Genomic DNA, 11,128 nt, shown 5'->3' with positions numbered 1-11,128 from the left:
GTCCGCTTGGAGTCGAATAAGTCGGCAACTGGAGGAACCAGAGGGAAGAAAAATTTTATGAAAACTTATTCATTCTGAAATTAAATGTTTTGTATCTTCTTTACAGTTAAAAAACAAACTAACCTGTTGAACTTTAGGTTTAATATGGAAACTTGTATAAGCCTTGTATTTTTAATGTGAAAACCATTTGGTAAATACTAAAAATTTAACTGATCCCTATTTGTTAATTAATCGAGACAATAGTTAATTTTCTTTTTAGTTCCATCCAACTAAAGAGTCTTGTCTTCGTCGGGAAAAGCTACCTGTATCTGTTTTCTGTCCACTTCGTGAAACCAAACCATGTATATTAGTGTCATAAGACAGCAAACTTACTACTAGCCCACCGTGGGACGAGAGTATTGTTACTCATTATGAATTTTATGTTTGATAAAACATTTATATAAAAAACAACGAACTTTACATTCCAATTATATATAAAAATATTTTAACCAGCGTTTCGCCTTTGCGACTTCATCAGAGCTAATATACACATCTGTTTGATACCAAACTGATAAATGGGACGTGGTACGAAGAGCGTATTTTGAAAATAAAATTTGAAAACTTGACTCAAAATAAAAATTATATAAAAGGGAAACAATTTTAGACAAAATTTCAAATGAAAAGAAGAATTACTGAAAACTTTATTAAACATAGGACACAATGGATAATTTTTACTTTCAGATGCATACACGTCAAGTACACAGTGGTCATGAGAAACAACTCCTCTCTTCGGTTTCCACTGGTCCCGTCTGAACGCATGAAGCCACTTTCAAGATACTTTTAGATATGAAGGTCACGAACGACCACTTCTGTTAGAACGTCCAGACACACAACTAGTTAGTTGAAGCATGTTTGAGCTATTATATCTATGAAACAAAGAGACAGCATGATAACAAGGCAAGACAAAAAACCTGAAGAATATGAATATTTAGACATCTGACTACAGATAAGGACCGCATCGTTACTAGCGCCATTTACAGGTATAATTAGTACGGTCCTTCAGTCTATATCGGCAATAGGAAATTAACTTTCTTGTAAAAAAACTGTTTAGAAGACATCAAATTTCCAGTTAGAATTATACTGAAGTTAGCAAAATTAATCTAGTTGTATATATCTATATACAAATGATAACCCTTTGGTATAATTTCGTTAGTTCACGTGTACAACTACGTATATGCTGTGTTTTTGTCATTACTTACTATATTTGTAACTAAAATGTACTTCAAGTCACTTACACATCCTGCATGTATCAAAACATTGTTCGTCACTGCAGAACACAACAAAACTTATTATAATAAGCTAATTAACATAGAAATATAGGACATTTACTTAATTTATAAATAATTGGTCTTTGTTCAGATTACAAAGCTTTACTGTTAGAGTTGATATTCTAATTAACTTTGTCTAGAAATCTTAGTGACCTCTTATTCTATTCCCACGATTTTGCTATCAACAGTCTAAGTCTTTTGGCTGTTTGGCGGCACTTAAACTGTGTACTTTCGTTGTGTTTGTATATACAGACACAAATACGTCAAAAGCGTTTTTATATTTCCAACGTTTCTGCTTATGTTTCAAATCTATTCTCTCAATACAAACGCAATATAAGACATTATAATTAACTCGTATTATTTATTTAGTTTATATCTTACGATCTTAAGTTTCACTGAATATTCAAGATGGTTGATGTAAAGTACACTGAAAGGTTGAGCACAATATGTGTATAATGTGTACTATACTTGTGAGAAAGTGCCTGTTTAGAAAGGAAAAATAAAAGTTTCTGGTAACGGCTCATATCGTCAGTAGCATATCCTAGAATCTGAAGGTCAGTGACTCAAGTCAGCGACCGAAACAGATCTCGTCATGACCCAAGCAGCACGTTACACTTATTTCGACTCGTTTATATCTTAAGCTAGTCCTGTTTCTCAGTTATTTAATAAGCGTAATGTTTTTTTAAATATAAAATCTATGAAAAAAATATTATATTTTGGTCTATTCAAAATGGAAATATCCGTAATATCGATAAATTGTGTTTTTTTACGTTAATATTATGTGTAGTAGCTTGAACAGTCTATACAGTAGTGTAATGTATGTGTATCTATGTTTAACTTAGATCTCGTATTCCAATAATTTTTGACAAAACCATTTAAAATTACATGTTTAGGATCTTGGCTCTGATACAATACGAACGAAAATATCTGGAGAAACTAATAATGGCGATTGAAGGAGTTTACACTGAACAGATTTATTTGATAATTCATATTAATATGCAAATAGCTTCTCAAAACAATAATCTATATTTAAAGTTTGAAGACCGTCAATTTTTTACCTCAGATATGGGTGTGTCAAAAATGGGTGTTAGAAGCTCACAACACTTTATCATTCAGATTATACAAGCATTTACGCGTATGTTTAATGGATTATTCGCGATAAGAACTCATCTTTTGGGTTACTTAATACATTTTTATAATTCATCCAACAAACTGGGTAGCAGAATGTTTCAGGATGTTCTCAAACTGACTGCACTAATTTGCTTGAAAATTGGTATAGACATGTATAGTGTCGCTAAAAATAAGTACCTATGTTTAGGTTTTGGAGATGTTCATATTAAAATGCTGAGAACTACCAGGTATTTACATGAATTTGCTTAAAAGTTGACACGAACATGTAAATTGTCGCTCAGAACAAGATGTTCAAAAGTTATTGTAGTTGTTATTTTCCATGAATTTTCACTGGTAATATATTAGTTATAAGTATTCCAGTTTTTCCATCATGTTCTATGGAAAGAAAAAACATTTCATTAAATTATGTAATATGATATCATATTCTGCAGCCAACGAAATTACGCCTCGCGGTGATTTTCATCACAATCTTTTAAGCTAAATGGCTTTTTAAAAATATTTTAAATTTACCCACATTAATTTTCTGTAGTATTTCTGAAAGGATAATTTAGTTTATAATTTTCCGAACATTTTGTAACCTCAACCTATGCTAACCTACACAAATACTGTAGAAGCCATAAAATCGTTTGTTTTTGAATTTCGCTCAAAGCTACACGAGGGCTATCTGCGTTAGCTGTCCCTAATTTAGCAATGTAAGACTAGAGGGAAGGCAGCTTGTCATCACCACCCACCGCCAACTCTTGGATTACGAATAGTAAGGCTGACCGTCAAGTTATAACGCCCTCATGGCTGAAAAAACAAGTACGTTTAATGTGACGGAAATTCGAACCCTGAGATTACGAATCGAGCTCTTTAACCACTTGGCCATGTTAGGCCAACCCACTACCTTCAAATGCTTGTATTGTTTTATCTTCTTTATTGAATGTTATGTTTAGACGACCCTCACCGCTATTTATTTAAATAAACTATATGTAAACGCCGGTTTGTCTTCATCATCATTCCAACTTCAGAAAAGAATAATCACTTATTTTTACACATACAGTTACGTATCACTTTTACCAAATCTTTAACTGTGGTAACATTCCAGTTGTTTAGCTTTCCATATCAGAAGATAACACAAAAGATTCTTTTATTCTCGTTTTTCTATGAGTAATTTTGAATTTATAGAAATAGCTTAATTAGATCTTTCATAAAATATTTCTTGTTAGTATAGAGTAACTTAATACTTAATAAGAGTCTCTTGAACTCTGTAAGGTCACTTTTTTGTTTTGTTTTCCTCTTCACTACCGAGTTTAATTCTCTCTTTACCTTCTTGAGATTTTATACCCATGTTTTTATTATCACCCAAGTTACGCACTTTTTTAGATGATTTATAGAGCAATAAACTTTTGAATAAATTTACGTTCAGTTGAAAATTTTGTTTAATTCAAACAGTCTACTCTTCTTCTAAACTGTTGTGTTACTACAAAAAGCGACAAGCAATGCAGTGGCTTAAGCTTTCATTTGGAAATAATCATAACAAATAGTTAGATTTAAGAGAGGAAAAAGTCCAAATGAAAATCGGGATAAACGAAGGAAAACAAAAAAAACTGTAAAAATAAATGGTAAAATCTGCAAAAATATAATGTAAAATAATAACGTATAAAAAATTATTCGTGTCTAATGCCTCCAGTGGCACAATGGTATGCCTCCGATCCTACAATACCAGAAACCGTGTTTCAACACCAGTGACGGACAGCGCACAGAGAGCCTATTTATGTAGCTTCGTGTTTAACGTGAAATAAATCGAATTCAATAAATATAAATACTTCATTAATTTTTTAAGAGGTGAGAATGAATTTCATTAATGAGGGAAACTGAGAAATTTGTATAACAAATTGATGAAACCCAGAATTTACTAGACTCTAAGCTCTTTTTTGTTACACAAAATGTACGGCATGGCTAAATGGTTAAGGCGCTCACCTCGTAATGTAAGAGTCGAGGGTTCGAATCCCTGTCACACCAAACATGCTTGCCCTTTCAGCCGTGGGGACGTTATAATGTGACGGTCAATCCCACTATTTGTTGGTAAAAGAGTAGTCCAGGAGTTGACAGTGGGGGGTGATGACTAGTTACCTTCCCTCTAGTCTCACACTGCTAAATTAGGGACGGCACGAAATTCAAGAACAAACAAACACAAATTGTAATAGCAATAATAAATAGAAGCATAAGATGATAATAATTCTGTATGTACTTCTCAAAACATAGTGAAAATGTTCTAATGATGGTACATTTGACAATTTCCTTCAGGAACGTTCACTTTAATTTCAGCTCTTATGACAAAGAATACAGATACATATTTTAATACGATTAATTAAATTATTCAGCTACAACACGATTAAACCTAGAAATACGAAGAAATGTTTAAATCAGTGAAAGCAAAAGAAAACTTGGTTTTCGAACTTTCGTCAACTTCAAATCTTTGTTTAGTTATCCTTATAACAGTACCAGGAGATATTTGGAGTTTCATCTATTACATTTTGATTTCCAAAGTTAACAATACTTTTCAATTGCATTCAAGTTGCACAGAAATTCCCCAGTGATCTGGATCCATCTCAACAAACTCATAATGTGTTAGTATAATAGCATAATCATTATAATTTTCTGCTTGTGTATTTTGCACTTTAAATGTAATGCTTTTGTTTTAATTTCGGTTTATTCATTGACTGTTTGAAATTAAACACAAAGCTACACAATGGGCTATGTGCGTTCTGCTCACCACGGGTATCGAAATCTAGTTTCTAGCGGTGTGAGTTCGCAGACATATCGCTGTGCCAGTATAGGGCATTTTATTTCGGGCACAATAGATAACCCAAAGCGGCATTGGTATATATCATATTCGATACAGTTTCTTAAACAATGACAATAAACCTAAAATTTAATACACTTCGTAAGATAAGCCTGAGTTTACCCATTAGTAGAATAAACTATTACACAATTTCCGCTACTGGTAGTAGTACACCCAACATATTGGTCGTAATTCAGGGGAAAGTTAAGAAAAGTTGACATCATCAAGGAATAAAAAAAAGGAAAATAAGTGAAACAGTGACGAACGAGGAAAGTAGTGTTATTTACAGGAAATTTAATAAATTATTGGAACTTTCTAATAAGTGAAAGGGACATTTTTAATTTAATAAGATTTTAAGTAAGTCAATTATAAGGTTCCAATGGTATATTTAAACATAACTAGTTGTGTACCAAATGTTTACGTAAGTCCCGTTCCATTATCAAATGTATAGTTAAGTGTCGTAAATGGAACAATAAACACGCTTACTGTTTAATATTCAAGCCTAAATAATAACAATATAAATTGTTGTAATAATATTTAATTAAAAGTCTTAATTAAAACGTTAACATCTATATAATTAAATGTGTAATGTGTGTACGTGCGTGAAAAACTTTTTGAACTCCGTTGCACTTTGTAAATATGAAATTAGTTGTAGGGAAGTATATGAACGAAGTCACCATATACGTAACGGGTTATAGCTTGTCCTATGCATTAAAAAGGGAAAGATGTTTAGAGAATAGATCTGTCACCCCTCACAGACTTTTCTCGAACACTAATATTTATGTGTTAAGGTTTTGTGTGTGAATTTCTTGATCTATTTATAGACAATTAGAGCACCAGTACCATCACCCTGTGATATTTTTATCAAATATAATGCTGTGCCCTCTCCCACGTTCTTAAGAATAAAGTCACAGACAGTAAATTTATAGATCAAGTGTCTGACAAAATAGGCCAAGTGTACAGCAGGTGTACAGATAATGGTGAGAGGATTTGCAAAGGTAAGTTCAGTGTTAATCCTATTTCCCCTCTCCACCGTTGAGAAAGTAAAAATAAGTAGTGGGTCACCTTTTATAACTTTAGTCCAACTAGCAAAAGAAAGCTGTATCTACTCTGCCTGTAGATGTGTGTATTGAGTATTCCACCTATCTCAGAACGCTTGGACGTGTGGGAAAACTTTATGTGCTATACAACAGCTATGTCTAGGCCAATGGGATCGAAGTAGTTAGCTTAGAGATTCCTACAGATCTTGCGACTGATTCTAGTTAGTAATATTACTACAAACAACCTACTTCTGATGGTCTAAGCACTTAAGTCTTGCACTTGCAGCCCCTCCTGTCCGAGATATATGTAAATACAGAACTGTGAGCTGATTCACCAGCAAATTTTAGAACAGCTGTAACTCCTCTCCAAACACAGTGAGCTTCTTAAACAGTTGAGCGAGTAATTACGTTCATAGATTATATAGATGTGGAATTTAGTGTATGATTTGATGATGCATTGCAACTATCAACTCTGGTTGGCCCTAATAGTTTGGTGCCAAGCACCAAAATATATCAGATAAATCCATCGATCAATTACATCAAGCTTTTCTGTCAAAGAATATTACCTGAGCAATGTTGCCAACCTCCCTTTCTGCGACCACTTATCTACAAACATGAAACATCAATTTAACACAGAAAGTCGACGTGTAGAAATTCTTGTTCTGCTAACAGTAGATATCGAGGACGGTACAGTATTTTGCAGCAGGTATTGGATGGTATTATGTTTTGGAAGAAAAATTTGTTCTATGAGCAAAAGTAAACGAATGGAAGAGATATCGGAAAGGGAAGGACATCAAACATAATTTACTTAATGTGACAAACCATCTTCAACACGCAGATGATGATGTTTTCTCAAATGTCAGAGAAGTAATCTGGCTTGGATGTACACTAATGTTGTAGCTCTGAGGCTGGATGTTCGTTTTCGTGATTGTGTTGAGTGAAGACTTTCCTAAGAAGCATCGCGTGTGAAGAATGGCTTGTTGGACTCAACCTATGAAGCATGAATAATATGGTGAGCACTAATTTGAAAATAGTATTCCAAATGTTTAAGACCTGACATGGCAAGATGGTTAGAGTGCTCGACTCGCAATTTGAACGTTGCCACTTCCAATCTCCGTCGTACCAAACATGCTTGCTTTATAACCGTGGGGGCGTTATAAAGTTACAGTCAGTCCCACTATTTGTTAATAAAAGAGTAGTCCAAGAGTTGGCGGTGAGTGGTGATGACTAGCTGTCTTTCCTTTAGTCTTTTACTGCTAACTTAGGGACTGCTAGTGTAGATGGCCCTCGTGTAGCTTTGCGCGAAATTGAAAACCAAACCATATTTTTATTAATAAACACGAACACAGGTCACACTCTGGTTGTTTTTGTGTATATAACAGGTTATTTAAATACGGTTCACAAACACGTTGCGTTAAAATCTGTGAATGATCTTTATAAATATTAACTTGATTTTCATTCATCATTATTGGAATGACATGTGTCTTAATTCATGTGATTTGTGCTCAAATATGTTATAATGTACAAATTATTTTCGTTTAATAAATCACTTGGTTGAAATAAATGTAAAATGGTTTGATATTTTTCTTTTATTAATATCACTAAATCACTGCTTTTGTAACAAAACTAAATAAAAATAATGACCGGTAGTTTTATTAACAACTTTTTTTTTTACATCATTCCCCTTTAAGAAAATCCTGGATCTTCCCCTACTACGATCTGAACTGAAATAAAACATTTTCAAACCTAATTTTCTATTAAAGGTGACTGTTTATTGTGGTAGTATAATACACTTAAAACATGTTTATTTGCATGAATACTTTATAAAGATTGTACATTTGTGTTCAGTCTCTCTTTATTTCTCACAAGCTCAGCTAGTCAGAAAATATAAAATTTTTGGCAAATCTTCCATTATTCAGTGAGTCTATTTTGTTATGTTTAGGAAAAATCAGTGCTGTGTGTAGATAACAAACACACCATCAAGTCTAACCCAACTGACAAGTTCTGAAAAGTCAGTGGAAAGCATCCATTGCAATCATACAAAAATATGTAAAACGTCAAGTACAAACTCAGGTTTTGTACTATATGTCAAACCTTTTCTCTTTACTTATGCTGTGCTTCTAAACTGTCTACTCATCAAATCTATTTTGGAATTTTTCTTTTCCATGTTTTATGACTCGATGTTATCTTGTCTCTTTTGGAAATTTTCTTCGTGTATATGGTATAAAGAATCCACTGGTGGTTTAATCTTTGGTTATATCGTTTAAGTTGTCTCAACAGAATCTCGGACTCTTCATTAGATTGATTTATCTAAGTGAACTCTTATAAGAAGCTAAGCAGCTGGCCTTTCTCTCACCAATGTACCTCTAAATATGATTAAAGTGGATGAACTTTTGTTTAGACCATCTGTCTTTGTGGATTCTATAAACTATATCATTGTTTCTTCTGACTACAGGTTATGGTTCTTCCCAATTCTACTTAACATTGGAGATAACTCTCTCTTGTAGCATGAATTATGAATTCATACCATGTCATCACGATTAAGCTAAATCTTATCAGCGTAACAGCTTTTCATCTTATCATTAGCTGATTTAAGTACACCTCAGGTAAAATTATTAATGTGTCAAAAGTGTTCTTTATTCACACTGCGTACCTTGTATCAGACTATTGAGCGATGGTTTTCATGATAAGAATACACAAGTTCCAATAACATCTTAAATTCTCTTTTAATCATCAGTGACGCTAAAGTCTTTTCTACAGCTTCATGTATTAATGCTTGATAATATGACATGAATAGAAGTTGAAGATGTTGATCCCATATTCTGCAATATTCGTCCGTATAAGTAGAAGATTCATTTAAAAGTATGCAGTTGCATCTTTCCTTAATACTATCAGAATAACGATAAAGGACTGTTGCTCTGGTATTTTTTATTACAAGAATTTGATTGTCGATAATCCAAATGATCTTGAAACAAATTAAATGACAAGCTTTCTTGCAAGAGTTTCTGCTTATTGGTTAAGAACAGCATATGCTTCAAGCCATTTCGTGAAATAGTATATAACTATCAAGATACATACAGTCCCACTATTACTTTGTGATAAAGGACCATGCACAATGTCTCCTAGTTCCCCAAGTAATGGTTCAAGATAATACTGTTCGACTCACCCATGTTGTTTCTTTCATCCACCTATTTAATTAAAGCACAGTTCATATTATTTATACCAATCCTCTACAAATTTCTGGCATTCAACCCAGCAAAATTGTTCTGTTATTCTCTCCAATATTTTCTTAATACCCAAGTGTCTTTGGAAAGTTGTGCAAATGGCACAGTGTTTATGAGCTGTATCAAGCTATTGTTTACATAAGGGCTGTTCTCCACCATTCCTGGTCTACTAAATAATTGACTTGAGCCTGATATCACTTGTTTAACCATTTTTATTGAGTGTTGGAGCACAGTAATTCTCCATCATGTGCGGAGGTATTTTCTTGGACTTTCTCCTGTTATACTTTGGATTAATTATCTTTACTATGTATTGGTTCCTTGTTTTTGTAGAGTTTTTCTCCCACTCATTGAATAACTGACCACAATTAGTAATCCAACAAAACGTTTTGGATTTTTTTTCAGTCGAAAATGAGCTATTTCAGACAAATTATTTTACAAAATGATGGTTGAAAGAGCTCAGTTGAAGAAATCCATTTACATCAGTTTTGTGTTATTTTCCAATACTAGATAGATTCAATCCTAATGTGGTCTGTAGACAACCCCTTTTCACCGACTTTGTGTTTAGAAAACTCATCTATCGCAAATAGAATTTACACTCCTTGAGGTTCAGTTTAATGTTCTCTTTTGAACTGATTCAATACTTTTTTTATCTCATCGCAAGCATCATTAAAGGTCTTCTCATATGCCATTATAATTATGTAATCTAAGAAGATGATTAAGATACTCCAGAAGATTCCGGAGAGATAACACATTTCAATAATCATTTAAATGTAGCAGGTGCATTAAATAATCCAAATAGTAACACAACAAATTACCGAAACTCATTTACTACAAAAACGTTTGTTTTTTTTTTTCTTGAACTGCTTCATCGACTTTCGCAATATCTTCTCTTCGGATCCAGTGTTGGAACAAATTTGACTCAAATAAAGCATACGAATTAGTGTCAACCCTTGATATTAGTTAGGCATCATCCTTTGTTGGTTAATTCACTTTCCATTAGTTCACAACGAAAATCGTAGATCCATCTGTATTTTAACTAGTACAACAGATAATAGCTGAAAGAATAGAACTCTATGTTATTGGCACCTGTTCTCTCGTGGCTTCTATATCTCAGAGACTTCCAGCCTGATGTATGTGAAGAACATAAACTTAATGAGATATTTTATTTGTCTAGTCTAAGTCATGAGGTCCTCTGGAGAAAGTACCTTGGTATAATATGAAAAAGTCATGTCAACTGTGACGTTGATCTGTTTTAAGATTTTCAAAGGCTAGTCATACCTGTAAATTAAGTGGCAATTTTTCCCTTAGGTAAATATTTAACGTCATATTTCTAAAATTTTGTTTTTAAGGTAACTACTTTGATGATTTTTGCTGTAGAAATAATGCTTTTATAACATCTTATTGTGTAATGTGCCATCTTCAGTCAACTCAGATTCCATGGTTGATTATGTTCATGCTTCTAAAGACGGCATCATTATTCTTCCTATCCACGAAAGTATTTCATTCAATAATCCCTGAAAATGGGGTGTTTGATTCTATTGCATTTCAGTCACTAGATACAAATTTATTAATAAGTCCTGATATGAATATTTCACTTCT

General features: G+C 33.1%; 1 protein-coding gene across 2 annotated transcripts in view; it reads right to left on the bottom strand.

Annotated features, from left to right (window-relative positions):
- Positions 1–593: 593 nt before the first annotated feature.
- LOC143240132 (uncharacterized) overlaps positions 594–11,128 on the bottom strand; it is a 134,522-nt gene continuing 123,987 nt past the window's right edge. The window contains exon 3 of one of the 2 annotated variants that reach the window (XR_013021591.1): positions 594–905. The gene's annotated coding sequence lies outside the window, so the exon portion shown is untranslated. The remainder of the gene's footprint in view (positions 906–11,128) is intronic. The other variant, XR_013021586.1, reaches the window with a different exon arrangement.

The sequence above is a fragment of the Tachypleus tridentatus genome, chromosome 13, assembly GCF_004210375.1.
Source record: "Tachypleus tridentatus isolate NWPU-2018 chromosome 13, ASM421037v1, whole genome shotgun sequence".
Lineage (NCBI taxonomy): Eukaryota > Metazoa > Arthropoda > Merostomata > Xiphosura > Limulidae > Tachypleus > Tachypleus tridentatus.
The sequence above is the reverse complement of the archived record's forward strand: the minus strand, read 5'-3'. Positions and strand labels throughout refer to the sequence as shown.